This window comes from Rhinoderma darwinii, chromosome 7, assembly GCF_050947455.1.
Source record: "Rhinoderma darwinii isolate aRhiDar2 chromosome 7, aRhiDar2.hap1, whole genome shotgun sequence".
NCBI lineage: Eukaryota > Metazoa > Chordata > Amphibia > Anura > Rhinodermatidae > Rhinoderma > Rhinoderma darwinii.
In genome coordinates this window covers 68,735,220-68,760,240 of record NC_134693.1, presented here as the reverse complement: position 1 = coordinate 68,760,240, position 25,021 = coordinate 68,735,220, and positions in this window count along the sequence as shown.

Sequence of the window (25,021 nt, the reverse complement as noted above, 5' to 3'; positions counted from 1 at the left end):
TTTCTAAACCCTTGCTTACATCAGTGTTGTGTCTGAACTAACACAACTAATACAGGTGAACACATTACTGTTGCTACCTTTGCACACTTCTCTCTGGTTAATCTGCACTATGTGGCGCTGTGCTTTTCCCTTTTTTCTCCTTATAGAAAACAATATTGGAATCTCTTGGATAAGTAAAAGCATTCCAAGGTTATTACCACATAAAGTGACACGTCAGATTTGAAAAACAAGGCTCTGCAGGAAGGTCAAAAGTGGCTGCAGCAGGAAGGGGGTAAGGTCTGCTCACTGTGGACCAAGAACCTGAATGAGGCAGCCAGGAACCTGGATGAGGCAGTCATGGGTTCCCTCACCGCCAGCAGATACTCTGGATATTTGATAGCAACGCTTTTTCCTCCTCTCATAACGGCAATCCCAAAGGGGTAGAGCTAACAATAAGGGACTTTAAGGGAGTGCAGCTTATCTGTAAGCAGCTTAAGAAATCTGCACTTTTGTAAGGTGGACGGACCCAGGTCTTGAAAGATTTGTAGACGTGTGCCTTCAAAGAGAAATCCAACCCTGGCCTCAGTCAAAATTGCCGCTGTTTTCACCTAACTTAATTCTGGGCCAGTTTGGGCCTGAGTGCCCTATGCACCCTCTCAGTCACTATGTCGCCCGCTCAAACAGGGCTCAAAAGGTCTGAGAAGACGTTAATCGTCCTGGCCTTAAGGGTGTCTTGTAAAATGGTTTGTGGCAAGCCTCTGATAGACATTTTTCCGTTGATTCATGGTTTTCTGGTCTACCAGGAATTGGGGAGTTTGGTTAATTTGAGTCCGCTGGAGATACATTTTCTTCCTCACCACCTCACTGAAAGAAACGGAGGCCTACTTTGGCTGCTTAAGGGCCTCAATTCTGCCTCCGATATGGCAGACAACCGCCTTAATATCAGCCAGCTCAGTGGCAATGGGCGCCAATGCCCTAGTCAATTCTTTCTTTTTTAGAAATCTCCATGATCTAGAGACGTAATTAGTACCTCCCTTGTGGTCAGAAGCACTCTACTTGTCTGAATTCTCAGTGAGCGTGCCTTCCATCTTAGCTTCCGGCACCATCTTGGATGTCCTGGCCAGAGAAATAGAAGGATGTTTTTGGAAAAACTTCTCCATGTCAGGTTGTGATCGTTGAGACTTGGGTGTCATTGGAGGTTCAAACAGATTCTCCCTGTTGGTAAGTTTGCCCATGGCACTTGTAGGCTATTAGATGCTGGGCTTTCTGGCAGTCAGCAGTAGGGGAGCGCCAATCTTGCATCTGCCATCTAGCTGGGTCAGGCTCTGCCTCCTATTGGTCCACTTTTAACATTATTTTAATGGGTTACTATTAGTATATTCATATTTTTATTATTACCATTACTTAAGGATTATTAGGAAAACAATAAAATATCCATAATATAATTAAAACAATTGAGTTTCATCTTCTCAAAAATAAAGGTGTCCGGAGAGCCTGTATTCTGTTTAAAAAAAAAAAAAAAAGGTCCTTAGTTGTTGAGTTATGTAGTTTAACCCGTTAGTGACCACCCATAGGTTTTTTTACGGTGGCCACTAACAGGCTTTATTCCAATGCAGTAGTCCTTTTTTGGTGTTGCATCGGAATAAATAAACACTGCTGGGTGCAGGTTAATCTCTCTGCTCTCAGCTACCAGAGGTAGCCCTCATAGAGCTGCATCAGCAAAAAAATAAAAATGTTATAGAGGTAGCTGAGGGCAGACCTGCTCAAGTGGACAGGATCAATATCTATCCCGATCGTTTAACCCCTCAGACACGATGCTCAATAGCGAGCGCCACATCTGAGTGGTTTTAGAAGGAGGGGACTCCCTCTCTCACTCCGCTGGCACCGATCGCAGGGTGCAGGTGACTTGTATGGCAGCCGGGGGCCTAACAAAGGCCCCCAGGTGTGCCTCTAGTTAATGCTTGCGTTAACCAAGTGGGCGAGGGGAAAATGACCAGACATCGCCTTCAGATGTCTGGTAATTCTCCCGATGCTCCAGTGAAGGAACTGTGGGAGAAGTAACGGCACAGCATGATCTCGCGAGATCACGCTGTGCTGTGACTAAAGCTGGACATGAATGAAGAGAAGTGTATGATGCAGACTGGTCAGCACTGACTTGGTTAAAGTAGTTGGGCTTTTACAAAAAATTTGCATAAATAATAAAATCATCATATCTTTGGCACGAATAAACTTTTTTTCTTAAAAAACACCACAGTAGTTCTCTACAACACATCGCCTATTAGATTAGGTAGGGAAGTATGAAACTAGTGACAGCCTTTTTAAGTGGAGAAAGGCATTTTTTCTGTAATAATATATATGACAAAGTTTATAATTCTTGCTTTGATTTATGGGTAAAAAATTGAAATGACAAATATTTAGGGATCTCCTTATAGAATAACTAACAGCTCGGCTCTTTCCATTAATATTGCCAATTGTGCAACCAACTCCTGAGTTATTACTAGCAATTCCTATATTAAATATCTGAGACTTTTTAATCATTTATCTTGTAGTAGGATAGATTAACGAAATGATATAGGACTGTCTAAGAGAATCTTAAAGGCTTGTTAAGGCTAATAAAGTTCAATTTTGTGTTCCTCTTGTCCTACTTTTAAACCACTTATGCAGGGAAAAGCACGAATGGCCAGGCGTTCCAGAACTAGGACGAGGATGAGAGGCGACAGAGGGCAATCAGGCTGCATTCCATTACGAATACTTTTTCGGATATAAAACCGGAGGTGTATTTCATGGCTAATGGCTTAGGGTATGTTCACATGGCTTATTCCCAGCCGTTTTACGGGCCGTAAACGCACCCGAAAAACGGCTGAAGAAATGGAAGCTGAACGCCAATAAACATCTGCCCATTGATTTCAATGGGAAAAACAGCGTTTCGTTCCGACGGGGCGTTTTTTTACGCAGACGTTTGAAAAAAATGGCGCGTAAAGAAAAACCCCGTAAAAAGAATTGCATGTCACTTAAGCCATTTTTAGAGCCGTTTTTCATTGTGTCAATAGAAAAACAGCACCAAAACGGCCTAAAAAAACCGCATCAAACAAGTGATTTAAAAAACGGCTGAAAATCAAAGGCTGTTTTCCCTTGAAAACTGCTCCATTACGTACAGCCGTTTTGCGTGTGAACATATCCTATGAGAACAGAGCCATGATATTCGATTTAATAAATCCACTAAATCCACCATGTTGTCAATACCAAATTATGGGAACTCTGTGAAATGCATTCTCTGCATCCGGAGTAAGGAGCAGAGAAGGCATTTTTGAAAGTTTAGCAAACTGTACCAGATTTAGGTATCTAGATGCCCTATTAGAAGCTTACCTGCCCGCCGCAAATTCAACCTGGTCTCAGTAGACAAGCGTTAAGAATTTTTAATAGCCTGCTTGCAGTTATTTTTGCGTATTTTGCGTCTGCGTTCAAAAAGAAAAATCGATGTCAAGTGGGTTGTTATAGCGGTTTGCCTAGTTTGGGAGTTTTTATAGCTGAAAGAAACTTATCAGGTATAAAAGGGGAAGCCAGAATCTGAATATGTTCTTGGAGGAGATGTGGGAGGTTCAAGTTGTCTAAAAAGTATGATATGTCTAGCTTTTTAGGTTGAGGCATAACGGTCAACCTTGAAGTAAGAGATTTGCAATATTTTCTAAACTGAGCTTTGATAGATTGAGGGTTAACAATTTTCTGGTTACTAGATGTTACTATTCTTTGTTTCGCCTGTCTAAGTTTTAATTGCTGCACTAGGAATTTACCTGGCCTATTATTGAAGGCATACAAATTTAATTTGTAACGCTGAAGCGCAGCTGCATCAAAGTTTAATAACAATTGTTGTAGTTCATCTCTAAATGCTTTAAAAGCAGCAGCATTGTTCACAGTAGTTTGCTTCTTATTAGAACTATTCAGACTGGCGATGCCCGATATTATTGGATATCTAAGTTTATATCTATTCTAATGTGTGAGAAAGCCTAAATATATAAACCTCACAAACATCTTATGGCATGCTAGACAGAAGGTATTAGGTGTAGTGCGTGAGTTAAGCTCAATGTGACTAATTATCGATTCCTTCAGATGCCACAAGGGAGTTGAGGTAAATTGAAACTGTTCTACAATTTCTACGGAGATTGGTGTGTCGTCATCTGATCAAATAATTAGGCCAATTTTAGTGTCTTTGACCTGAAGTTGGTTCGGTCTCCCAATAACGAACATGTCCAGTCTGGAGTAAGAAAGCTGAGTGGCGGGGAAGTAAAGTTTCTCTCTCAGACCCATGTTGGTATTGCCACACATCTAGGTATCCTTCTTAGTCTTTTAACAGCTTCCCGACTACCCACTGTATATTCACGTCGGCACTTGCTGGGCTCTGTGCAGCACCGACGTGAATTCACGGTGGGTGTTAAAAGCGCGATCCGGGTGTCTCAGAGTAGCGTTGACACCCGGATCGCGCTATTTACCCCTGCCTCTGGTACCGGAGACATGACCGGGACCTAATTGGTTCAGGTCCTGGTAATGTGATCCCAGGGAAAGTTTGTTGTAGCAATGAACTGGAAAGTTTGTTACTACAACAAACTGGTAAGTTTGTTGCTACAACAAACTTTCCCGAGGACCGATTGCGGGTGCTGCAGTCGGTTATAAAGCAGAACCGGAGGCCATACAACGGCCCCCGGGTCTGCCATGCACAGCAGCCTATGAGAACCAGACGGAGGCCGGTCCTCATAAGCTTCCTGTCAGTGTGACTCTCAGCGTCACACGGACAGTTTATAACACGTTACACTACCTAGGTAGTGTAATGTATTATAGCAGCGATCAGTGCTGCCAGTCTTCAAGTAAAACAAGTAAAAAGTAAAACAAATTAATAAAAATGTTTTATAAAAGCGTAAAAACAAGATACAAAAACAAAAATGCTTTTTTTCCTATAATAAAGTCTTTTATTATAGGAAAAAAATAAAAATTTTAAAAAAATACACATATTTGGTATGACCGCGTTCGTTGTGACCCAAACGATAAAACTAATATTTTTCCTGCACGGTGAACAGCGCAAAAAAAATAATTAAAAAACAATGTCAGAATCACAATTTTTTTGGTCATCAACCCGCCAAAAATATAGAATAAAAAGTGATCAAAAAGTCGCATGTACCCTAAAATAGTACCAATAAAAACTACAACCCGTCCAAGTGTAAAAAAGAAAAAGACAAAATACATTGTCAGAATTTTTTTTGTCACTTTGCTTGCCCAAAAAAAATTCTAATAAACAGTGATTAAAAAAAAAAATCAAAAAAAAAAAAAAATCACATGCACCCTAAAATGGTACCAATGAAAACTACAGATTGTCCCGCAACAAATAAGCCCTCGCACGGCTCCGGTGAAGGAAAAATAAAAAAAGTTCTGGCTCTCAGTATATAGCGACAGAAATTGTGCAGTGTCCAAAAGGCGGAAAAGATCGGGCGCCATTTATCAGTGCGACTTTGGCCACATATCTGCGGATTATTATTTATTTACTGAATTATTATACCCTCTTATGTCCTGATGTACTCTGCCCAATTTACACATACCCCCACATCATACACTGAAATACCAGCAAAACCCCAAACAGAACAGTTACCAAGCAAAATCTGCGCTCCAAAAGCCAAATGGCACGCCCTACCTTCTGAGCCCCACAGCGTGCCCAAACACCAGCTTACGTCCACATATATGATATTTTATGTCCGGGAGAACCCGCTCACCATTGTATGAGGTATTTGTCTTCAGTGGCACATACTGGGCATAACAGTGGAAAATTTAAATTTTCACTTTCCACCATCCGCTGCGCATTAACGCCTTGACGCACCACGACTTAATAGCATGTCGTGGTGCGGGGGGTTATATATGGAGCGGGCTCATGCGCTGCGCCCGCTCCATATTCTGCAGGTGTCCGCTGTGTATTACAGCTGACACCCGGGACTAATGGACAGGAACAGCGATCACGCTGTTACAGGAGCCTGTAAAAATGATATTATACTGCAATACATTAGTACTGCAGTGTATTGTACCAGCGACCTAATGATCGCTCGTTCCAGTCCCTTAAAAGTGACTTTTGGGAGGTTTCCACTGTTTTGGTACCTCAGGGGCATTGCAAATGCGACATGACACCCGAAAACCATTCCAGCTAAATTTGAGCTCCAAAAGCCAATTATTGTTCCTTCCCTTCTGAGTCTTGCCGTGGGTCCAAACAGCAGTTTATTACCACATATGACATATTGCTGTAATCAGGACAAATTGCTTTAAAAAATTGTGGTGATTTTTCTCCTTTATTCATTGTAAAAATTCAACATTTCTATGTTTTTTCAGAAAAAAAATGGATTTTCATTTTCACGGCCTAATTCCACTAAATAAAAGCAAAAAAACTGTGGGATCAAAATGCTAACTATACACCTAGAAAAATTCCATGAGGGGTGTAGTCTACAAAATGGGGTCACTTTTGGGGGGTTTCCACCGTTTTTCTCCCTCCAGGGCGTTGCGAACGCGACAGGGCACTGAAAACCAATCCAGCACAATCTGCGCTTCAAAATTCAAATGACGCTCCTTCCCTTCTGAGCTCTGCCGTGGGTCCAAACAGCAGTCTAGTACCACATATGGGGTATTGCTGTAATCGGGAGAAGTAGCTTTACAAGTTTTGGGGTTCTTTTTATTCTTTATTCCTTGCAAATATTTTTTTGTATATTATTTCAGAAAAAAAAAGAAGATTTTCACTTCCACAGGCAAACTCCAATAAATATAGCAGAAGACCTGTGGGGTCAAGATGCTAACTATACCCTCAGATAAATTCCTTGAGGGGTGCAGTTTCCAAAACCGTGTCACTTTTGGGGGATTTCCACTGTTTTGCCACTACAAGACCTCTTCAAACCAGACGTGGTGCCTAAAATATATTCTAAAAAAAGGAGGCCACAAAATCCACTAGGTGCTCCTTTGCTTCTGAGGCCGGTATTTCAGTCCATTATCAAACTAGGGCCACATGTGGGATATTTCTAAAAACTGCAGAATCTGGGCAATAAATATTGTGTTGTGTTTCTCTGGTAAAACCTTCTGTGTTACAGGAAAAAATGTATTACAAATGAATTGCAGCAAAAAATTTTTTTGTCAATTTCCCCTCTACATTGCTTTAATTCCTGTGAAACGCCTAAAGGGTTAAGAAACTTTCTGAATGCGGTTTTGAATACTTTGAGGGGTGCAGTTTTTAATATGGGGTGATTTATGGGGTCTATCTAGTACATAAGGCCCTCAAAGCCGCTTTAGACCTGAACTGGTCCCTGTAAAAGTCGCCTTTTGAAATTTTCTTGAAAATGTGAGAAATTGCTGGTAAAGTACTAAGCCTTGTAACGTCCTAGAAAAATAAAATAATGTTCAAAAAACTATGCAAATATAAAGTAGACATATGGAATATGTGAAATAGTAACTATTTTGTGTGTTTTACAAGCAGATACATTTAAAATTAGAAAAATCATAATATTTGCAAATTCTTAAAATTTTGGTGTTTTTCACAAATCAGCAATGAATTTATTGACCAAATTTTTCCACTAAATAAAAAGTACAATATGTCACGAGAAAACAATCTCAGAATCGCTTGGATAGGCAAAAGCATTCCGGAGTTATTACCACATAAATTAACACGTCAGATTTGAAAAAATGGGGCTGGTCCTGAAGGCCAAAATGAGCTCGGTCTTGAAAGGGTTAAGAGGAATCAAGGCATGGAAGCATTATCGGATTAAAGTCTCCACCTATTAAGACTACTCCATCAGTAAGTTTTTTTAGAAAAAAGAGGAGGGGAACCTCCAGCTCACCTTTTGTATGCAGGTTTTGTACTCTGGTCTCCGCACGGATCCTCGCGTCGGCACGCGCTATATGGGACGCAGAAAAACAGGTGGGTTGGATCCAGCGTAGCTGCGGATAAAAAGGAACTTGTTCCAAGTTTAATGAGGATATTAAAAACGAGATCGATCAGGATGATGTCCTCGAGTGCTGGGAGAGAAATGGAGGGATTGAAGAAGCCTACCCGTTTCAAACGCTAGCAGCGTTCTTAGTCATACTTTAGATAGTATTTAGCTGAAAGAACTTTTTGCATAGAGTTAAGGGAATATACGTTGAGCAGGGTGTATTTAATATTATTAAGTTTAAATAGAAAATTATATACCTTGTGGGTCAGAAATCATGAGAATGTGGTTAACCCCTTCAGGACTGAGCCTGTTTTGGCCTTCAGGACGAAGCCCATTTTTCAAATCGGACATGTGTCACTTTATGGTGGTAATAACTTGGGAATGCTTTTACATATCAAAGTGATTCTGAGATCGTTTTCTCATGACATATTGTACTTTATGTTAGTGAAAAAATTTGGTTGATAAATTCAATATTTGTAAAAAAACACCAAGATTTGAAGAAAATTTGCATTTTTCTAAATTTAAATGTATCTGCTTGTAAAACAGACAGTAATACCACACATATGGGATATATGAAATTGTAACTATTTTGTCTACTTTATGTTTGCATCGTATTTTGAACGTCCTTTTAGGAACGTTTTAGGAAGTTACAAGGCTTAGACCTTTAGCAGTGATTTCTCATATTTTCAAGAAAATGTCAAAAGGCTATTTTTTCAGGGACCAATTCGGTTATGAAGTGGCTTTGAGGGCCTTATATATTAGAAAGTCCCCATAAATCACCCCATTTTGAAAACTGCACCACTCAAAGTATTCAAAACAGCATTCAGAAAGTGTTTTAACCCTTCAGGTGTTTCACAGGAATTAAAACAAAGTAGAGGTCAAATTGACAAATTTCATTATTTTTTTTTTGCCAAAATTCATTTGAAATAAAAAAAAAATCTGTTCCACAGAAGGTTTTACCAGAGAAATGCAACTCAATATTTTGCCCAGATTCTGCAGTTTTTAGAAATTTCCCACATGTTGCCCTAGTGTGGTAATGGACAAACACCGGCCTCAGAAGCAAAGGAGCAACTAGAGGATTTTGGGGCCTCTTTTTTTTTTGGAATATATTTTAGGCACCATGTCAGGTTTGAATAGGTCTTGTGAGGCCAAAACAGTAAAGATCCCCAAAAGTGACCCCATTTTGGAAACTACACCCCTCAAGGAATTTATCTAGGGGTATAGTTAGCATTTTGAACCCACAGGTTTTTTTTTGCTACATTTATTTAAATTAGTATGTGAAGATGAAAATCTATTTTTTTTCTGGAAAACTTTAGAAAAGTTTAATTTTTACAAGGAATAAAAAGGAGAAAAAACACCCTAACATATGTAAAGCCATTTCTTCCAATTATAGCAATACCCCATATGTGGTAATAAACTGCTGTTTGGACCCACAGCAGGGCTCAGAAGGGAAGGAGCACCATTTGGATTTTGGATTTCTGATTTTGCTGGAAGAGTTTTCAATGCCATGTCGAATTTGCAATGCACTGGAGGGATGAAAACAGTGGAATTTTTCTAGGAGTAAAGTTAGCATTTTTGACCACACAGTTGTTTTGCTGAATTCATTGGAATTAGTCTGTAAAGGTAAAAATACACTTTTTTTCTGAAAAAACGTAGCTATTTTTAATTTTTACAAAGAATAAAGGGGAGAAAGCACAACATTTGTAAAACAAATTCTCCCGATTACAGAAATATGCCATATGTGGTAATAAACTGCTATTTGGACCAACAGCGGCGCTAAGAAGGGAAGGGGCGCTATTTGGCTTTTGGAGCTCAAATTTAGCTAAAATGGTTTTCGGGTGTCATGTCGCATTTGCAAAGCCACCGAGGGACCAAAACAGTGGAAACCGCCCAAAAGTGACCCTATTTTGGAAACTACACAACTTAAGGAAGCTATCTAGGGGTATATTGAGCATTTAGACCCCACAGCTCTTTTGCATAATTACAATTAGGCCGTGAAAATGAATATCAACATTTCCACTAAAATGTTGCATTTTTTCAATTTCAAAGGATATATGAGGAAAAAGCACCCCAACATTTGTAAAGCAATTTCTCCAGAGTACGGCAATACCCCACGTGGTCATAAATGTTTTTTCATTAGTAAGTAATTAACCCTTTCCAGATTGAACCATTTTTTGCTTTTTCTTTATAGTTTTTCCCTCCCCGACTTTATTTTTCCATGAATAGAGTGGTGTGAGGGCTTATTTTATGCGGGACGAGCTGTAATTTTTATTGGTACAATTTTTTGATACATACAACTTGTTTAGCACTTTTAAATAAATTTTTTGGTAGAGCCAAGGTGACCAAAAAAAATAGAGATTTTGCAGTTTTACATTCTTTATTTTTCACGGCATTCACCGTGCGAGTTAAATAATGGCATATTGTAATAGTACTGACTGTTACGGACGCAGCGATACCAATTTTGTGTATTTTTTTAAATACAATTTTTGGGGACTTTAAATCTGTATTTAATTTTTTTTCACTAATAACTATTTACTTTTGTTTTTACACATTTTATTAGTCCCACTAGGGGACTTGAACCAGCAATCAGTAGATCGCTGGTACAATACACTGCAATACTAATGTATTGCAGTATATTGTCATTTTTATAGGCTCCTGTAAAAGCGCGACCGCTGTTCCTGTCCGTTAGTCCTGGGTGTCAGCTCTAATACAAAGCTGTTGCGGGACAATCTGTACTTTTCATTGATACCATTTTGGGGTACATGCGATAGTTTTGATCACTTTTTATTCTATTTTTTGGCGAGCAAGGTAACCAAGAGCTATCAATTCTGTATATGTTTTTTCTTCTTTTTTTTATGCCGTTCAACCTAGGCTATAAATGACCATTTTACTTTATTCTGCGGGTCGGTACGATTACGGCGATACCATATGTATATAGTTTTTTTTATGTTTTGCCACTGTTCGGGAACGGGGAGAGCAGGGCAGACACCCTGCACAGTTAACTGCCGCTGCGGTGTAGCGCCACGCGGTGGTTAACTGTTAAAGCACGGGCGTAACTGCACGCCCAGGTGCGCGAAGTTCCTGCTCACCTGGACGTGCATGTACGCCAAGGTGCGGGAAGGGGTTAATGCCACGAGTCCCTAACTGCTATTAGAATAGACAATCGTGAACATTAGCACTTATAAAGGGCAGTTAACGAGCCCAATTAGAGGTTAGCAAAAGAACATCGATAACGCTAAATGAACAGTAGATAACATAATGAAAGGGTACCAGTCAAGAGTGGTTTGCTCTTTTTTTTAGCAATTTTCCATTTAGGGTACAATTTGCTAGGTACCTGTGAAGATGCCGTTGGTAACTCAGCGGCACCTTTGATATTGCTTTGTGATGTATACTGAGGCTCCTCTAAGTTTTTGGCAGTATAGGTTACTTTATTTCGACTGATGACTAATTTGATAGATAATTCACATTTAGGGTATGTTCACATGGCTTATTTACGGACGTAATTCGGGTGTTTTATGCCTCGATTTACGTCCGAAAATGCGACTCGATAGCGTTGGCAAACATCTGCCCATTCATTAGAATGGGTCTTACGATGTTCTGTGCACATGGTAATTTTTTTTACGCCCCACTGTCAAAAGGCGGGGCATAAAGAAGTGCCTGTCAATTCTTCAGACGTAAATGGAGCCGTTTTCCATGGACTCCATGGAAAATCAGCTCCATTTAACATCCGTAATGGACGCAGCAAAAAGCGCATCAACATGTAATTACGGCTGAAATTACGGTGCTGTTTTCTCCTGAAAACAGCCCCGTAATTTTAGCCGTTACGGACGCTGCCGTGTGAACATACCCTTATATTCGATTTGATCATCCTGTAAATATCTGGCATTTGAAGAGTTGCAGGGAAGAGGTCAGGGAATAGTGCAATGATACAATACAGGTAAGAAGAACGCTCACTGTATGCTCATCAGACCTGCTGACCACCCACAGCTCAAAGGACAGACTACTTCATCTGGTTGGTCAAATTTTTCTTAAGCATATATGCTGGTGTGATAAGTACAAGGCATATTATTGCTAAAGACAGTGCCAGTACTGTACACTCAATCATTGTACTGGCTATGTAGGGCTGAGGTTAAATTACCTCATTTGGCTGGTCAAACCTGGCCTAGGCAAACAGACTGGTGTCGTAATTACAAGGTGTATTAACATTTAAGCCACTACAATCACTGTATGCTCAACTCATTAGCTGACTGCACGCGGATCAAAGGACAAATTTTTTAATCTTGCAAGTCTCACCTGTCTGGTCTGATAATTATAATCTCCTTGGTATTACCCATTTTTCGCTATTTCTACCTTATAAAGTCTCAAAGTTGGATTTATACTAACATGGGGCTGTCCAAAAAGCAAGAATCAAAGAGACGTGGGTCACAATCTAGGGGTATGTGGACCCACTACGCCGTTCCGCTGTAACGGAGTGGCCGCTGGCCAAATGATAGTCAATAAAGTCTATGCAAAGTCCTTAGCACAAGAGTACCTGTAAGAGTCCAGACAGTAGCAGAGGCCTTGCCACAGATGGCAGAGGACGCCAGACGTGGCGTATGACAGCAGGCGTGGCAGATGACAACACGACTCCATCACTAGATAAGGCACAGGAACAAACTGCACAGGATACAGGAAGCAGGATACGGGAACACTGGGAACAGGATAATACTAAGGGTCCATTTGCTAAGACTAACATGGGAATATAACAACGTTCAGGCAATGAGTGGAAGGGCAGAGCCCTTTTTATAATCCAGGGTGATATAGGGATAATGGGATAATTAAACGCATGTGCGCACGCTGGCCCTTTAAGATCGGGGACGAGCGCGCATGCTAGAGGAAATCACAGAGTGGTGCGGTCACGTGAGATGGAGTCTCCTGGGAGGGAGATGCTGACAAGGAGAGAGGTCTGCAGTTGCAGTCGTCAGGAGGTAAGGAGAGGCGACGATCCGCTGCCATTACAAGATGTACTAATTCGATATTTCACCTCGAGACAGTCCTTAAACACAGAAGACCAAGGAGAAGATCTACATGTGGCAATGGGAAACCCCCCCCTTTATCACCAATTAACTTTACCAGTACGATCAATCTATCTATGGACTCAAAGGAGTCTTATTTTGAAGGAAAAACGCTCTCCTCTCAGCCTACACCAATGTTAGCTAACTAAAAACAACCAGCCTATTACTGAAGCAACTCTCCAGTGTATACTTGATAAACTACAGGGGTCTATACATTCCTGGCCAAAAGTTTTGATACAGACACAAATTTTGGTTTTCACAATGTTTACTGCTTCAGTTTTTATAGTGGCAATTTGCATTAACTCTAGATTGTTATGAAGAGTGTTCAGACGAATTGCAATTAATTGCAAGGTCATTCCTTGTCATGAAAATTAACCCCATTTCCATTGAATTTCAGCTCTGCCACAAAATGATCTGTTAACATATTTTCATTCATCTTTTCATTAGCTCACTAGAAAGTGTTAAAGAGGACACGGCAGCTGATATCACGGTCAGGCTGATTGAATTATAAGAGCAGACAGGTTGCTTTAAAACGTGGATGGCTCCTGAAATCATTGTCTTCTTCTGTTAACCATGGTAAACTAACAGGAAATACATTTAGCCATGATTGCTTTGCATCAAAATGGCTTTAAAGGAAAGTACATTACTGCTTGTAAGATTGCTCTAAATCAACCATTTATCGGATTATCAAGAACTTCAAGTTGAGAGGTTCAATCGCCGCAAAGGTTTCAGGGCGCCTGTGCAGTCTACTGCGCTATTGATTCCGTCAAAACCAACAGAACCCTGTCACAAACTTGACAAACGGAAACCTTTAGCAACTTTTCCATCACCATTGAGATCAATGGTGATGCAAACAGATACTAAGATTTTCATTTGCCTTTCCGCTGAGCAGTTAACCCGACGGATACCTCCGACGGAACCCCTCAATGGAAGTGCAAAGCTGATGTGAACACAGCCATAGGGGGATCCCAGAATTGGCCTCAGACAATAATTTGCTCCGTTACATCTGGGGCTAACTATCTATAATTCTATATGGATATGGATATAATGATAAAGCTCACAGGATAAATAAACCAAAAAATTCTCAGGCATCTAGCCCAAGGGATGTAATTAGAATTTCTTTCACATGAGGAGATTATAGGGCAAGTACAAAAAAAAAAAAAAAAAAGACGAATTCATTAATTTTTCTCCAAGATGAAATTTGAAAGGAAGAGACTTTTTAGGCTGTGTTCGCACAGGGCGGATACGTGGTGTAAAAGTACACAGCGTAACTGCCCTGGTCCCCGCAGGGAATTCTGGCCAAAAAACTGCACCAAATAGTGCAACATTTTGGCCGGAATGTCCACTGCAGAAAACAAACAGCCTATACTTACCCATAGTCATGGCGCAGTCCTGCCTCCTGGGGTGATGTTTCATCCCATGTAACCGCTGCAGCCTGGACGCAGAAGCATAGAGATCTGTGTAAGACTGGATTCACACGAGGTCATTACGTCCGTAATTCACGGACGTATTCCGGCCGCAAGTCCCGGACCGAACACAGTGCAGGGAGCCGGGCTCCTAGCATCATACTTATGTACAATGCTAGGAGTCCCTGCCTCGCTGCCGGACAACGGTCCCGTACTGTAATCATGTTTTCAGTACGGGACAGCAGTTCCACGGAGAGGCAGGGAGTCCTAGCGTCATACATAAGTATGATGCCAGGAGCCCGGCTCCCTGCACTGCGCACTGTGTTCTGTCCGGGACTTGCGGCCGAAATACGTCCGTCAATTACGGACGTAATAACCTCGTGTGAATCCAGCCTAAGTATAAATCTTTTTTTTTTTGTAAATTACAATTTGAGGCAGAATCGCAGCTTTTCTGCTATTTGTTGTGAGTTTTAGCTCGCCCTTGAATTCAACAAAAAAGCAGCAATTCCAAAGCATAAATTGACGTGCTGTGAATAAAAACGCACCGCAGGTTAATCTCTGAACAGTTTTTCGGCGTATATTTTATGCAGCGTGGGGACGAGAATTGTTCAAATCTCATCCACTCTGCTGCTACTGTAATACGCTGCAGATTTTATGCAATGAAATCCGTTGAGGAACTCCGCAGTGTTTACCCTACATGTGGACATACCCAAAGAGTTCACATCTATTCGGACAGCAAAATATAAATTATAGATGGGGATATCTATCCCCTCCTCCCCTTAGGGTGTGCACGCCCTGGTAACCTCTTAAAAGTATCCACTATAACCTTCCCTATCCTATTCCTATGTATCCCTGCCCTACTTAAATCTGTCCTGCCCTCCTTCCGGTGACTGAGCGTTGTTGTGTCTACCCAGGTGTAGCGTCCATGGCCGCGGGGTTTACTCACCTCCCAACGTCCGCAGCCATGGATCCGTGAGCGCTGGCCCCCGTCTCCGTCCTAGGAGACGCCAGCCCTCACTTCCGCTCCGTCCTGCTGTGTCCCGTAGGGTGTACGCGCACTGCCTTAAAGGGCCAGCGCACGCACAAAAGGATCATCATCATCAACTGCCATGATTTCCTGGTCTATAAGAAGGCCCCAGGCCTTCTGATCCTTGCCTGAGCGTTGTTAGTCTATCCAAGTTTGTCTCGCAAATGGTCCCTTAGTGTTTCCCCGTACCAGTTGTTACCCATTCCTGTATTCTGTATTGTTCTAGTTCCTGTACCTACCAGCGTTGGAGTCGTGTCTACTGCACCTGCTGTCGCTTGCCACGTCCAGTGTCGTCTGCTACATCGGATACTGTCCACCACGTCTGGCGCCACCTGCCACCATCTGTGCTGAAGCCACAGCCGTCTGGACTAGTTCAGGTACCCAAGCATTGCTGTCTGCCATTGACTTTCGTATAGACTGTGACCTGGTCAGCTGCCTCCACGCTACGCCTGAGCGTCCTAGTGGGTCCACATACCCTGTGTCCGTGACACGAGGTTCATTGTTGCAAATGGTCCCTTAGTTGTATCCTGTATCCGGCATCTCGTAATTGTGTTTGTTCCTGAGTGAAGTCTAGTGTTGGAGGCGAGTTCATCATCTGTGGCAAGTGTCATCTGCCATGCCAAGTGGTGACTACTGAGATAAGGAAACTATTCCTGGCCTGGGGATTGTCACGATGCGGGGTGTGGACCCACTGGGCCGTACCGCGTAGCGGGGATGGCAGCTGGCCAAACCGGAAAGTACACAGTTCAATGGTTCAGCGAGAGTACCTGAGGCAATCGTAGGCAGTGGCGAGGCGAACACTTCCAGAACCAGGCGGTGGGAAGTCGTTCGGTGAGGCGTAGCAGGGTAGCGTAGACTGTAGCACAGCACGGCAGGTAGCGCAGCACGGCAATAGCACTAGGTAGCACGGAAACAGGATACGGAATACAGGAGCAAGGTACACTGGAAGACTATAAGCAAGACGAACAATGGGGAAACTAACAACGCTCTGGCAAAGGGCAAGAGGGCAGAGCCCTTTTTATAGCCCAGGGCATCCTGGGCCAGATTACAGTTTTTGAAAAACGCGCGCACTGGCTCTTTAAGGCCGTGCACGCGCGGGCACCCGCCGGAGACACTCGGAACCCGGAAGAGAGTGCTGGCGCCTGACTGGGGGACGACGCTGCAGGCAGGTAAGCTGTCCATGGCCACGGCCGTCGGGGTTAACGACCGATCGACGGGCCGTGGCCATAGATTTTACAGTATCCCCCCTCTTACGCCCCTTCTTCTTGGGACCAGAGCGAGAGAGAAACTTCCTCACAAGGACAGGGGCATCGATGTTCTCCTCTGGCTCCCAAGACCTCTCTACTGGGCCGAACCCCCTCCAGTCCACCAAATAGAATGTCCTTCCTCCCACCTTCTTGGTAGCCAGAATCTCCTTTACGTCGAAAGTCCCAGATGGGCCGCCAGGAACCACTGTGGGACTAGGAGTCCTGGAGTAGCGGTTCAGGACCACCGGTTTTAGCAGGGAGACGTGAAAGGAGTTAGGAATCCTGAGAGTGGGGGGGGGGGGGAGCCGCAGCTTGTAGGATACCGGGTTAATTTGTAGCAGGACTTCAAAGGGACCAAGGAACCACGGGGCACATTTGCATGACGGCACCCTCAGCCGGATATTCCTAGAAGACAGCCAGACTTTAGTCCCTGGAAGGAACTGCGGAGGAACCCGTCTTCTTGTATCTGCCTTTCTCTTCATGCGGTCCACCGCCAAGAGGATAGAAGATCGGGTCTGTTGCCATATCTGTAGAAAGTCCCTGAAGGTGGAGTCGGCTGCAGGCACCTGGGACATTGTAGAAACAGGAAGAGTTATACGAGGATGTTGGCCGTAGACGATGAAAAATGGACTGGATGTGGTCGACTCACTGGTGTGGTTGTTATAGGAGCACAAACAGAAAAAATGGGACATAGATATCATCAAAACCACAAAAAAGGCCAAACTTACTAGGTAGGTGGGTGGGTGAAAACCCGTTCCCATCAGGACGCAGACGGGTCAAAGAATGCTGCAGAAGGAGTGTGCATTAAATAGTGATAGCCCCTCCCACTAGTCTTGAGGGGAGTGGCGAACTAAGTGCTCAAAGGTGTGCGATAAAGAGTGTCAGTGTAGTGCTAGGGTGTGAATGGATGGTAAAAAATAAATATGTATGTATGAAAGTGTCAGAACTGTGTAATAATGTAATAAAAATAAATAAATAAATAGTGATGAATAGGGGTCAGTGCTGTGAATAGTACATGGGGTGTCAGTACTATGTGTAATACATGGAGGGATAATGTTGTTATAGGAGAACTCTGCCCACGGGAGCAACTGCACCCAATCATCATGGCGCCTGGACACAAAGTGACGTAGGTAGTTCTCCATAATCTGGTTAACTCTCTCGACTTGCCCGTTGGACTGGGGATTATAGGCCGAAGAGAAGTCCAATTTCACACCAAGGAGCCCGCAGAGTGCACTCCAAAACTTCGAGGTGAACTGGACACCTCTGTCCGAGACAATATGCAGGGGCAATCCGTGCAGACGGAAGATGTGCTGTATGAAGAGGTCAGCCAACCGCGTAGCAGACAGCAGAGCGGTCAACGGGATGAAGTGAGCAAACTTAGAAAATCGATCCACCACCACCCAGATCACACTGCAACTCGCAGGAGGAAGATCCGTGACGAAGTCCATAGCGACATGTTGCCACGGGGCAACGGGCACAGGCAGTGGTTGGAGCAGGCCCGCAGGTCTGGAGTGAGCAACTTTATTTGCTGCACAGACTGTGCAAGAGGAGACAAAGTCCATGACATCTTTGGGCAGCGTGGGCCACCAGAACTGACGGGTGATTAAATCTTGGGTCTTACGAGCACCTGCGTGACCTGCCAGCTTAGAGTTGTGACCCCAGCGAAGAATTCTTCCTCGGTCAACCAGACGCACAAAAGTCCTACCCGGAGGAATGTCTCTGACTTGCAGGGGATTCACAGAGAAGATACAGGATGGGTCAATGATATTCTGTGGAGATTCCATGGCGTCCTCGGTTTCGAAAGATCTAGACAAGGCATCGGCCCTCACAGTCTTGTCGGCGGGACGGTAGTGAAGTTCGAACCGGAACCGAGCAAAGAACAATGACCACATGGCTTGACGAGGATTCAACCGCTGGGACGTCGGTATGTAGGTCAAATTCTTGTGATCCGCGAAGATCAGGATAGGGTAAACCGCGCCTTCCAGTAGGTGTCTCCACTCCTGCAGAGCCAGTTTGATGGCCAGTAACTCCCGGTCCCAAATCGAGTAGTTACGCTCTGCGGGAGAAAACAGCTTGGAATAGTAGCCGCATACCACGGCCTTGCCTTTCGGTCTTTTCTGGAACGACAGTGCACCAGCACCCACCGAGGAGGCGTCCACCTCTAACGAAAACTGTAAGGATACGTCCGGATGGTGCAGAATGGAGGCAGATGTGAAGGCTTTCTTTAAGGATTCAAATGCAGCTTCAGCCTCCGGGGTCCACATCTTGGCATTCATACCTTTCTTAGTGAGGGTGGAGATAGATGCTGTCAAAGATGAGAAGTTGGGGATGAAGAGTCGGTAGAAGTTGGCGAATCCTAGAAAGCGTTGGATGGCCCTTAAGCCTTGGGGGCGTGGCCACCCCAGGACGGCCTTTACCTTCTGGGGATCCATCTTGAGACCCTGATTTGAGATAATATAGCCCAGGAAGGATAGGGACTTCTTCTCGAACACACACTTCGACAATTTGGCGTAAAGTCGATTCTCTCTTAGACGGAGCAACACCTGGCGGACATGACTTTGATGCGTTACTGGGTCTGGGGAAAAAAGTCAGAATGTCATCGAGATACACCACAACACAAACATACAGGAGATCACGAAAAATGTCAGACAAATTCTTGGAATACTGCGGGAGCGTTACACAGGCCGAAGGGCATGACTAAGTATTCGTATTGCCCATCACGAGTATTAAAGGCAGTCTTCCACTCGTCACCTCGACGAATCCGGATCAGATTATAGGCCCACCGCAGGTCCAGTTTAGAAAAAAAATTTGCCCCCCGTATGCGATCAAACAGTTCAGAAATTAAAGGCAGAGGATACCTGTTCTTCACCGTGATCTGGTTTAGGCCTCGGTAGTCGATGCAAGGTCGTAATGATCCATCTTTCTTTTTAACAAAGAAGAACCCTGCTCCGGCCCGGGATGAAGATTTACGAATGAAACCCCTCTCCAGGTTCTCCTTGATGTAAGCCGACATGGACTGGGTCTCTGGCAAGGAGAGAGGATACACTCTACCACGAGGAGACGACAATTTCGGAACCAGATCGATTGGGCAGTCATATGCCCGGTGTGGCGGCAAGGTCTCGGCCTCCTTTTTATTGAAGACATCGCCGAACATGGAGAAACAGAGGGGCAAACCTGCCAACGACTGAAGAGGAGCGGGCTGTGGCGACTGGATGTGACTCAGACAGCGGTCAAGACACTTCGGGCCCCACTGGAGAACCTCTCCAGAGTTCCAATCCAGGACGGGGGCGTGCAGACGAAGCCAAGGCAACCCCAGCAGCACGGTGTTGACGGCCTTGGACAGGACAAAAAGAGATGATCTCAGCATGAAGGGCTCCCACTTGGAGTTTCAACGGCTTGGTTACGGACACAACTGGGTCTGGTAATGGCAGTCCATCTACCGAGGCAACGATCAGCGGCCTTTCAAGCGGGATAGTGGGCAACTGTAGGGGATCCACAAGATCCTGGCAGATGAAGTTGGCTGCAGAGCCGGAGTCCAGATATGCGGAGACCTGATGAGACCTCTCGCCAGCAATGATGGTTACAGGGATAAATAGTTTGGAGGAGAGTTCTTGCTTCAATGTGTTGACGCCCAAGGTTGTCTCTCCAACCAAGCCTAGGCGCTGGGGTTTTTTGGCTTGTGAGGGCACAGACGCACGACGTGGCCAGCGAGGCCGCAATATAAGCAGTCCAGAGGTGCGCCTGCGCTGTTTCTCGTGGACCGATAATTTTAGTCGGTCTACTTGCATCGGAACCTCGGGCAAAGCGATAGAAGCAGGCACGAGGGGTTGCTGAAAGTTGGGCGCCAGTCTAGGACGCCGGCGCTCCTGACGAACCTCATGGGATCTCTCCCTCAGCCTTATGTCAACCCGAGTGGCAAGCAGAATCAAGTCATCCAACGCGGGAGGCAGGTCTCGAGCAGCCAGTTCGTCCTTGATCTCGGGCGACAGGCCATGCCAATAGGATGCCACAAATGCCTCATTGTTCCAGGATAGCTCTCCTGCCAGAGTCCGGAACTGAATAGTATACTCGCCCACGGAGTTGTCCTCTTGACGAAGGTTGAAGATGGCGGTGGCGGCTGATGAGACTTGTCCTGGCTCCTCAAAAACGGTTCGGAATATTCGTGCGAACTCCTGGAAGTCTCGGGTCTCTGACATTCCCAGAGAGGGTTAGCCCATGCCAGGGCCTTGCCGGTCAAGAGGGAGATAATAAATGCGATCTTGGCTCCATCTGACGGAAATGCCCGAGAGTGCAGGGTAAAATGAATGTGGCATTGGTTCAGGAACCCCCGACAAGCACTGGCGTCTCCATCGAACCGAGAGGGCAATGGCAGCGAGAACCGAGGGTCCGTGCAGGAACTGCCAGGAGGAGCAACAGGAGGGTCGGCTTGAGGAACTTGCATAGAAGCAGGAATAGAGACAACTAGCGTCCCTAGCTGCTGTGCCATAGAGTCCACGGCGACGAGGAGCTGGTCCTGCCTAGCTCGGAGATCCAGCAGATCCGCCTGCATGGCTTGGGAGGGTGTCAAGCCCTTGAATTGGCCAGCGGGGTCCATGGCCAGAGCGTACTGTCACGATGCGGGGTGTGGACCCACTGGGCCGTACCGCGTAGCGGGGATGGCAGCTGGCCAAACCGGAAAGTACACAGTTCAATGGTTCAGCGAGAGTACCTGAGGCAATCGTAGGCAGTGGCGAGGCTAACACGTCCAGAACCAGGCGGTGGGAAGTCGTTCGGTAAGGCGTAGCAGGGTAGCGTAGACTGTAGCACAGCACGGTAGGTAGCACAGCACGGCAATAGCACTAGGTAGCACGGAAACAGGATACGGGATACGGAATACAGGAGCAAGGTACACTGGGAGGCTGGAAGACACTGGGAGACCATAAGCAAGACGAACAACGGGAAAACTAACAACGCTCTGGCAAAGGGCAAGAGGGCAGAGCCCTTTTTATAGCCCAGGGCATCCTGGGCCAGATTACAGTTTTTGCAAAACGCGCGCACTGGCAATTTAAGGGCGCACGCACCCGCCGGAGACACTCGGAACCCGGAAGAGAGTGCCGGCGCCTGACTGGGGGACGACGCTGCAGGCAGGTAAGCTGTCCATGGCCATGGCCGTCGGGGGTTAACGACCGATGGACGGGCCGTGGCCATAGACGTTACAGGGATGGCTAGCAAATGGAGTGGTAGACATCACAACTCCATCAAATTTGCCAGAAAAATTGGCTGTTGTATGGAAAAAAGGGGTTTTCAGGTCATGGGGCGTTTTTTAATACTGATGACGTATCCAAAGGATATATCATCAGTTTATGATCAGTGGGGGTCTGATACCTGGACCCCGCATCGATCAGCTGTTCTGGCTGACCCAGGCACCGGGAGTTATACAGTGTTCGGAGCCGGAAGCAGAAGGCTCCGTATACTGTATAGCGGCCGTGCTGAAGTACTGCAGCTCTGCTCCTATACAAGTGAATAGGAGCAGAGCTGCAGTAACCCAGCACGGCCACAATACAGTACACGGAGCCTTCTGCTTCCAGCTCCAAATACTGTATAACTCCTGGTGCCTGAAGTAGCCGGAACAGCTGATCAGTGTGAGGTCTGGGTGTTGGACCCCCACTGATCATATATGGATGACCTATCCTGTGGATAGGTCATCAGTATAAAAAAAACGCCCATATCCGTATGAAAAAACGGCCACCAAATACTGTATTACTAATAGGGGACAATACGGGTTCATTAACAATTTGTTGATTAGCGTTAGAAACATGGCACTAGGATATATTATTATTGGAGGAGACTTTAATCCCTTAGTGACTAAGCCTGTTTTGGCCTTAACTCCTATCCGCCATTTCACGTACAGTTGCGTAATGGGAGATGGTCTTTTTCCGAATCTCCACGAAACTGTACGTGAAACAGATGGAGCTTGCTCAGGAGCTGAGCCAGCAACATCACTGCCGGGTAACAGCTGTATGTTACAGCTGGCACCCTGAGGTATCGGCCAGGACCGGAGCTAGCATCCGACCCGACCGATTAACCCCTCACATGCTGCGTTCAATAGAGATCGCAGCATGTGAGGAGTTTATAGCCACCTGCACCCCAGCAACGTGATCACTGGGTTGCCGGTGGCTGCAAAGGCGATCGGAGGGCTAATATACTTACCTCCCAGTCTGCCTGTAACGGAATCCTCCTATGCCCCATCGTCGGCGGGGCCCAGGAGGCTTCTGGTACCATCGGCAAGATGGCGCCGGTTCAGAAGCTGAGCCGGCGTCAACAGCAGTGGGTGTCCGCTGTACGTTACAGCGGACACCCTGATCTATCTATCTGCCATTAACCCCTTCAATGCAATCGCTGCATCAAAGTGGTTTGTATGAAATCGGCAGCCCTGCCATACGATGGCAAGGCTGGCGACTGTTACTATGGCAACAGGATGCCTAACAATGGCTTCCTATCTGCCATTACGTTAGCCGATTAGTCCCCTGCCCGGAGGCGGAGCCTGATCGGCTTGCTGTCAGTGAAATACTGACAGTTCTAATACATAGGTAGTGCAATGTATTAGAACATCAAACAAACAGTTGGACCTTCAAGTCCCCTAGTGGGACTAAAGAAAAGTGTAAAAAAAAGTAAAAATAAAAGTTGTAAAAAAATAACACAAAACACAATCGCCCTTTTTCCCTTATCAAGTCATTTATTATTGAAAAAAATAATAAAGCCATACATATTTGGTATCGCTGCGACCATAACGACCTTAACTATAAAAATATTATGTTATTTATTCTGCACAGTGAACGCCGTAAAAAAAAACAAAACTAAAAAGTACTGACATAATTGCTATTTTTTGGTCACTTTGTCTTCCAAAAATGGAAATAAAAAGTGATCAAAAAGTCGCATGTACCTAAAACTGGTACCTATAAAAACTATAACTAGTCTCGCTAAAAACAAGCCCTCATACAAGCTCAGTCGACGAAAAATTTAAAACCGTTATGGCTCTCACAATTTGGTGACACAAAAAATCCATTCTCTTTACAAAAGTTATTTTATTGTGCAAAAATTTGTAAAACATAAAAAAAGTGCTATGAATTAGCTTTATTCTGCGGGTCAGTCCGATTCCGGTAATACCTAACATGTAATTTATAATGCGTGGTGAACGCTGTATAAAAATAACTAAAAAAGTATGCCAGAATTGCTGTTTTGTGGTCACCTTGCCTCCCAAAAAAAAAAAGGCTAACAAGTGATCAAAAAGTCGCATGTACCCGAAAATGGTACCAATAAAAACTACAGCTCTTCCCACAAAAAAAAAAAAACAGCCCTCATACCACTACGTCTATGAAAAAATTAAATTAGTCAAGGCACCAATAAGCCAGGAAATAAAAATATGCAGTTGTGCTGGCTCGAGGGGAACGTTTCTTCTGTTTCAAGTGGCGAATTATCAAGGCCCCTAAAATTAGGGAACCAGGAAGGGGAGGGCCCAAACATATCTGCTGGAAGTGAGGACGCCTGTATTATACCAGGACAACACTTTCCCAGCAAAATTCCCCAAACTTCAAAAGGTGCCGAGTGTGGACCAAAAGGGGAATAAGTAAAGACCATTTATTAATGCGACACCGGCCTGTGCAGAAAGGATTGTATCACAGCATAACACACATCTATGAATTATTTTATTGTTTTTTTTTACCCCATTATTATACCACCTGACTATGCCCCTGATATACTCTGCCCGCCTTACATGTACCCCCACATTATAAACGGAAACACCAGTAAGACTCCAAACAAACTACTACAAAGCAAAATCCACGCTCCAAATCCAAATGGCGCTACCTACCTTCTGAACCCTACAGTGTGCCCAAACAGCAGTTTACTTCCACATATATGGCATCGCCATACCCGGGAGAACCCTTTTAACAATTTTTGGGATGTGTGTCTCCAGTGGCATAAGCTGGGCGCCACATATTGGCATATCTATTGAAAAACTATTTTCACTCTGCAACAAACCGAATGCACACCAAATTTCTGCCAATCACCTGTGGGGTTAATATGCACCCTACAACCCTAGGTGAATACCTTGAGGGGTGTAGTTTCCAAAATGGGGTCACTTCTGGGGGGGGATCCACTGTTTTGGTCCCACAGGGACTTTGCAAATGCGACCAGAAACCAATCCAGCAAAATCTGTACTCCAAAAGGCAAATGGCACTCCTTCCCTTCTGAGCCCTACTCTGTGCTCAAACAGCAGTTTATGACCACATATGTGGTATTGCTGCACATAGGAGAAGTTGCTTTACAAGTATTGGGGTGCTTTTTTTCATTAATTTGTTGAGAATATGAAACCTCTTCAGCTAAA